Raw genomic sequence first — 6000 nt, 5'->3', positions numbered from 1 at the left:
AGATGTACAATTGAGAGCCTATGATCCAAATCCTAGAGTTGGTGATGAGAGGCACAATTGAAGCTTGATTCACTCTTGGGTATTCAAATGAAGTTTAAGAGTGTTAGGATTGATAGTTTGTATGTTTAGAACACTCATATTTATAGGAAAACCAAAATATGACCGTTCAATGGCATTGAGGTAATTCCAGCAAAATTCCAAACGGCTCTTTTTCAGACCGTTGGAGTGTTCTCGGAGTTCCGAGAATAATTCTCGGAGTTCCGAGAATTCTCGGAGTTCCGAGAAAAAATCTCGGAGTTCCGAGAAGCCTCACAGAATTTGGAAAAAGTCTACTGGACCATTTCTCGGAGTTCCGAGAATAATTCTCGGAGTTCCGAGAATTCTCGGAGTTCCGAGAAAACCTCTCGGAGTTCCGAGAAGCCTATGCAGAGCAGATTTTCAATTCTGTTTTTTGGGCTTCCAGTTCTCAACCAAGATGGGATTGCTATGAGGGTTCCAAGGTGTTGGAACTCCACAAGTACAATCACTTGTTTATTTAGGGTGTGTGAGATTACTTTAATTATGCCTCTAAAAACCTAATCTAGGTTTGGATCAATTACATTAAAAAAATGGTATTCAATATTAATTTCTTCATGTCTTCAAGTCTTCATGACTTCTTGCTTGATGACTTTGGCCTTCCAATTAGTGGTCCAATGTGGGCTTCTTGGCCTTCAATCCAAGCATCCTTGATCTTACTTTATCAAGATCTACAACTTAGACAAACAAACACATTAGTGATAAATGATCACTTGTGTATTGGAATCATCAAAACAATATGGGAATGCCAAGGTAAAAACCATTGGGCTTACAATCTCCCCCTTTTTGATGATGACAAGCACAAGAGATTTACAAATCAAAGCATATACTCTTTTCACATTTTTCTTACACTAGAGACATTGCTCTAGATTCTTCTCCCCCTTTGTCATCAACAAAAAGAAGGGGTAAGAAAAACAAGGGTTTAAAATTTACAATTTTAAAGCTCCCCCTTTTTCAAAGAAAAATTCAATTTTAACTCCCCCTAGTTAAAATAATTTTACAATACAAGAGGGGTTATCAAACAAAACATACAAATGAAATATATTCAATTTTAAGTTCAAAAAACCCCTAATCTACACAATATGAATATCATCATATGGGGGTTTTGGGAACCCAAGATTTCTTGGTCCCACATCTAGCCCTACTCTTGGATGCACATTGGAATTGGTAATGACCATTCATTCCACAAAAATGGCATCTAACAAGAGGGTTAGATACACTAGTCCTATCATGATAAACATGTTGAGGTCTAAGACTAGTTTTACTTAGGATTATGTCAATAATTTTATTTCCATTTAGAAATCCATGTAAACATAATCTAAGTCTTTCATTTTCATTATGAAGATGGGATGTTTGAACTAAAAGCTCATTTCTTTCATCTTCATAAGAATTGGAGGAGCTTGCCATATTTTGAAATTTTAAAAGTTGGCAAGTTTTCTCATCCAAGCTACCCTTAAGGGTATTAATCTCAAGTTTATGATTTTCAAGTGTAACTTGTTCTTGAGATATGGAAGAAGATAAATCACTTTTCAAAAATTCAAGTTCTTTTTCTAACTTTAAAATGGATTTTTTAAGAACTTTGTTTTTGGAAATTTGGGTATGCAAGGTTTCACATAATTCATCATAAGGTATACTATCACTTTTACTACTAGATGAAGAATATGAGGGGTTAGAGTTTACCTCAACTTCATGGGTGATTGTCATGAAGCAAAGATCATCTTTTTTATTTTCTTCCCCTTCACTTGAGCTTTTGCCTGATGTGCTTAACGCATCCCAACCGGCGGCAAGAGCCTTATGCTTCTTCCAATCCTTCTTACCCTTGTACTTAGAGGAAGTAGATTTTAGAAGTGGACAATCCGGTCTTTTGTGTCCAATCTTCTTGCAATTGAAGCATCTTAAGGCTCTTTCAACATCACTTTCCTCTTTCTTCTTCTTATCTTTCTTATGCTTCTTTCTCCACAAGCTCTTGAATCTTCGTAAAGCTTCTTCTTCGTCACTATCCGCTTCACTTGATGAGTCTTCCTTGGAAGCCTTGAGTGCTAGGGATCTAAATTCCCTCTCCTTCTCCTTTGGCTTCTTTTTCTCTTGTCGGCTAGTAAGGAGCATCTCATGGGTGATGAGAGATCCTACAAGCTCCTCTATGGTTAGAGTCTTGAGATTTTTCGACTCTTGAATCGCGGTCACCTTTGGATCCCAATGGGGAGGAAGAGACCTAAGTAACTTACTCACAAGCTCATCGTTAGGATAAGATTTACCAAGATTAGCTAGTTCGTTAGAAATAATAGAAAAACGAGTATACATTTCCGAAATACTCTCGTTTGGACTCATTCTAAACATTTCATACTTGCTCTTTAACAAGTTTATTTTGGAATCCTTGACTTGTGATGTTCCCTCATGGGTAGTTGCAAGGGTATCCCAAATAGTCTTGGCGGAATCAAAAAGAGCAACTCTATTAAACTCCTCGGTAGCTAAGGCACAAAACAAGGAATTTATTGCTTTGTAGTTCAAATTAGCTTGCCTTTTCTCTACCACATTCCATTCTTCAAAAGGATTGGAAGGTACATTGTATCCATTTTCAACAATGTACCAAAGTTCCACATCTATCGAAAGAAGATAGATGCGCATCCTTGTTTTCCAATGTCCATAGTTTGACCCATTGAAGAAAGGAGGTCTAGTTGTGGAATGGCCTTCCGGAAGTCCGGTTCCAATTTGGTGTGCCATTTCACAATTAGAAGTTGCCAAATAAAATCTTTCCCTAGTTAGATTTTGAAAAAACTTTAAAAAATTTTAAAATCTTTTAAGAGCCAAGGCTCTGATACCAAGTGAAAATCCGATATAGGGGGTCCCAAGTAGTCTTAGAAATGGCAACTATGAGGAGGGAGAATATTGTTGTTTAAGAAAACTAGAATTTACCAATTTGAAAAACTTAAACCGATTAAGAGATCAAAAATAATATTTTAAGCGTACAAGTTAAATCTAATGGTGCAATGCAAATGAAAGAGCAAAGAGATAGAAAGAGTGCACCCGAGATTTAAAGTGGTTCGGTCCTCAAACCCGAGGCCTACTCCACTCCACCAACCAAACCCGTTGATGGCTTCACTATTTGATCTTCTTAACCTTGGCGAAGATCGGTGCCAATTACAGTTGCTTTAACCTTGGTGGCAATCCTCACCACGGAGAAAAAGGGCTCCGCTTCTCCGAATACTCGCCCGAATACAAATCTTGAAAGATGAAAGAAAGAACTGAAAGATCCCTTCACAAGGGTTACAAAAGATGTACAATTGAGAGCCTATGATCCAAATCCTAGAGTTGGTGATGAGAGGCACAATTGAAGCTTGATTCACTCTTGGGTATTCAAATGAAGTTTAAGAGTGTTAGGATTGATAGTTTGTATGTTTAGAACACTCATATTTGTAGGAAAACCAAAATATGACCGTTCAATGGCATTGAGGTAATTCCAGCAAAATTCCAAACGGCTCTTTTTCAGACCGTTGGAGTGTTCTCGGAGTTCCGAGAATAATTCTCGGAGTTCCGAGAATTCTCGGAGTTCCGAGAAAAAATCTCGGAGTTCCGAGAAGCCTCACAGAATTTGGAAAAAGTCTACTGGACCATTTCTCGGAGTTCCGAGAATAATTCTCGGAGTTCCGAGAATTCTCGGAGTTCCGAGAAAACCTCTCGGAGTTCCGAGAAGCCTATGCAGAGCAGATTTTCAATTCTGTTTTTTGGGCTTCCAGTTCTCAACCAAGATGGGATTGCTATGAGGGTTCCAAGGTGTTGGAACTCCACAAGTACAATCACTTGTTTATTTAGGGTGTGTGAGATTACTTTAATTATGCCTCTAAAAACCTAATCTAGGTTTGGATCAATTACATTAAAAAAATGGTATTCAATATTAATTTCTTCATGTCTTCAAGTCTTCATGACTTCTTGCTTGATGACTTTGGCCTTCCAATTAGTGGTCCAATGTGGGCTTCTTGGCCTTCAATCCAAGCATCCTTGATCTTACTTTATCAAGATCTACAACTTAGACAAACAAACACATTAGTGATAAATGATCACTTGTGTATTGGAATCATCAAAACAAGATGGGAATGCCAAGGTAAAAACCATTGGGCTTACATAGTTTCTCATGGATATGAAGATTTTGAGAGAAAAGTAGTTTCTCATAATGGTGAAGGTCTTGGGAGAAAAGTAGTTTCGTCGTGATTCGAAGATTTGGAGAAAAGTAGTTTCGTCGTGATTCGAAGATTTAGAGAAAAGTAGTTTCTCGTGGAATGGAAGGTTGGGCAAAAAGTAGTTTCCCCTTGGAATGGAAGGTTGGGTTAAAAGTAGTTTCCCCTTGGATTTGAAGGTTAGGCGAAAAGTAGTTTCCCCTTGGATTTGAAGGTTGGGCGAAAAGTAGTTTCCCCGTGGTTTTAAATGATTTGAGAGAAAAGTAGTTTCTCATAGTTTTGAATGCTTTGGGCGAAAAGTGGTTTCCCCCATGATTTTAAATATCTTAGGTAAAAAGTAGTTTCACTGGTGTTTTGAGTTTAATGAAAATGTAGTTTCGCCAATATGATATGTTTTGCCGAGTTAAGAGTCAGAGAGAGGCTATCTCACAGATATGATTGCAGAGTTGGAATCCGATGAAAGGCTATTTCACCATCTCAAAATTAAAAAAACAAAAAAAATTTAATTTCGGACCAGTCAAAATGTGTTGTCTTGTCAGCTTTGCCATTCGTGTGACAAGCACACTCTGCCAAAGAGGGGCATTTGTAGACACCCCATTTTGACAGAACTCTAAATAAGTCTGAGTGAATAAAAATTCTCTAAACAAGTGAATTAGTGTCCCAAAAGTCATCCTAGAGTAGTTTAGAATCCCAAGTAGGTCCCTGTAAAATTTTATCAAAATCTGTTGAAAAATGCCTAATAGGACGAGTATAATTAGAATAGTAGTGTTGAAGAGGAGAGTGTATTATTGAGACCTGGGGGTGACTTAGTGAAAGGAAAAAGTGAGTGTGTTATAGCAAGGGGGTTTTCTAGTAAACTAAACAAGGGGGTAAATTTGCCTCTTAAATTTTCATTAACTTTCTTTCTCATAGACCACCCTTTGCAATAAAAACAAAGATAAACTATTGGTGATAGGGGTGTCCATGGAATTAATGAGGGCCAAAAATTTGTGAATATTTCTATAAATAGAGCTCATGAGCTCTTATTTGAGAACCTTCCCTTGCAAGCTAGGGTTTTCTCATAGAGAGAGAAAGAGAAAGACTTAGAGAAACCCTAATTCATTTCTTCGACCAAAAACTTTCTTCTCCGGCAAACCCTACCGGATTCTGGCAAAGATTCGGCCATTTTCCTCTTCGATATGCTATGTTTGTTACCTCTTGCAAGATCATTTCTTCCTCTATTGCTCATTTTCAGTTTCTAACCTCATAAAACCCTAACCTAAGTTCGTTCTTTCTTCTTTTTCTCCGGCTAACTCCGGATGAGATCCGGCCATTCTCCGGCCAACTTATGAAGATTTGACTAATTCTAGCTTGGATCTGATCATCATTTGCGGTGGAGATCCAATCGGTTATCTAAGACTCAATTTGTTAGCCCAAGGGTTCCCATGGTTTCAACCAATCACCATGTTTTGATGATTAACAAACACAAATTGATTAGTCTTATGGACTAATGAGATTCCTTGAGTGTTGTGATATAGGCAAGTTATTTATAGGTCAAATTATGCTAGCACAAGCACTATACCATGGCCTATGCCTGAGAATGAATCAAACACATGTCAAAGGAGCTTGAACATATTGGTGGCATCATTATTAGGTGTCAAAGCAAATAGCTCGATTTGAAGATCCCAACACGAAGGCAAAGTGAAGTCAAGCAAATGATCACTCCAAAAACCAAAGCCATGCGCATGCCATTCAAGGGAGTTGATCAAATTCA

The sequence above is a fragment of the Tasmannia lanceolata genome, unplaced genomic scaffold, assembly GCF_043159265.1.
Source record: "Tasmannia lanceolata isolate RefF3 unplaced genomic scaffold, GAP_Taslan_0.1 ptg000037l, whole genome shotgun sequence".
Taxonomy (NCBI): domain Eukaryota; kingdom Viridiplantae; phylum Streptophyta; class Magnoliopsida; order Canellales; family Winteraceae; genus Tasmannia; species Tasmannia lanceolata.
The sequence above is the reverse complement of the archived record's forward strand: the minus strand, read 5'-3'. Positions refer to the sequence as shown.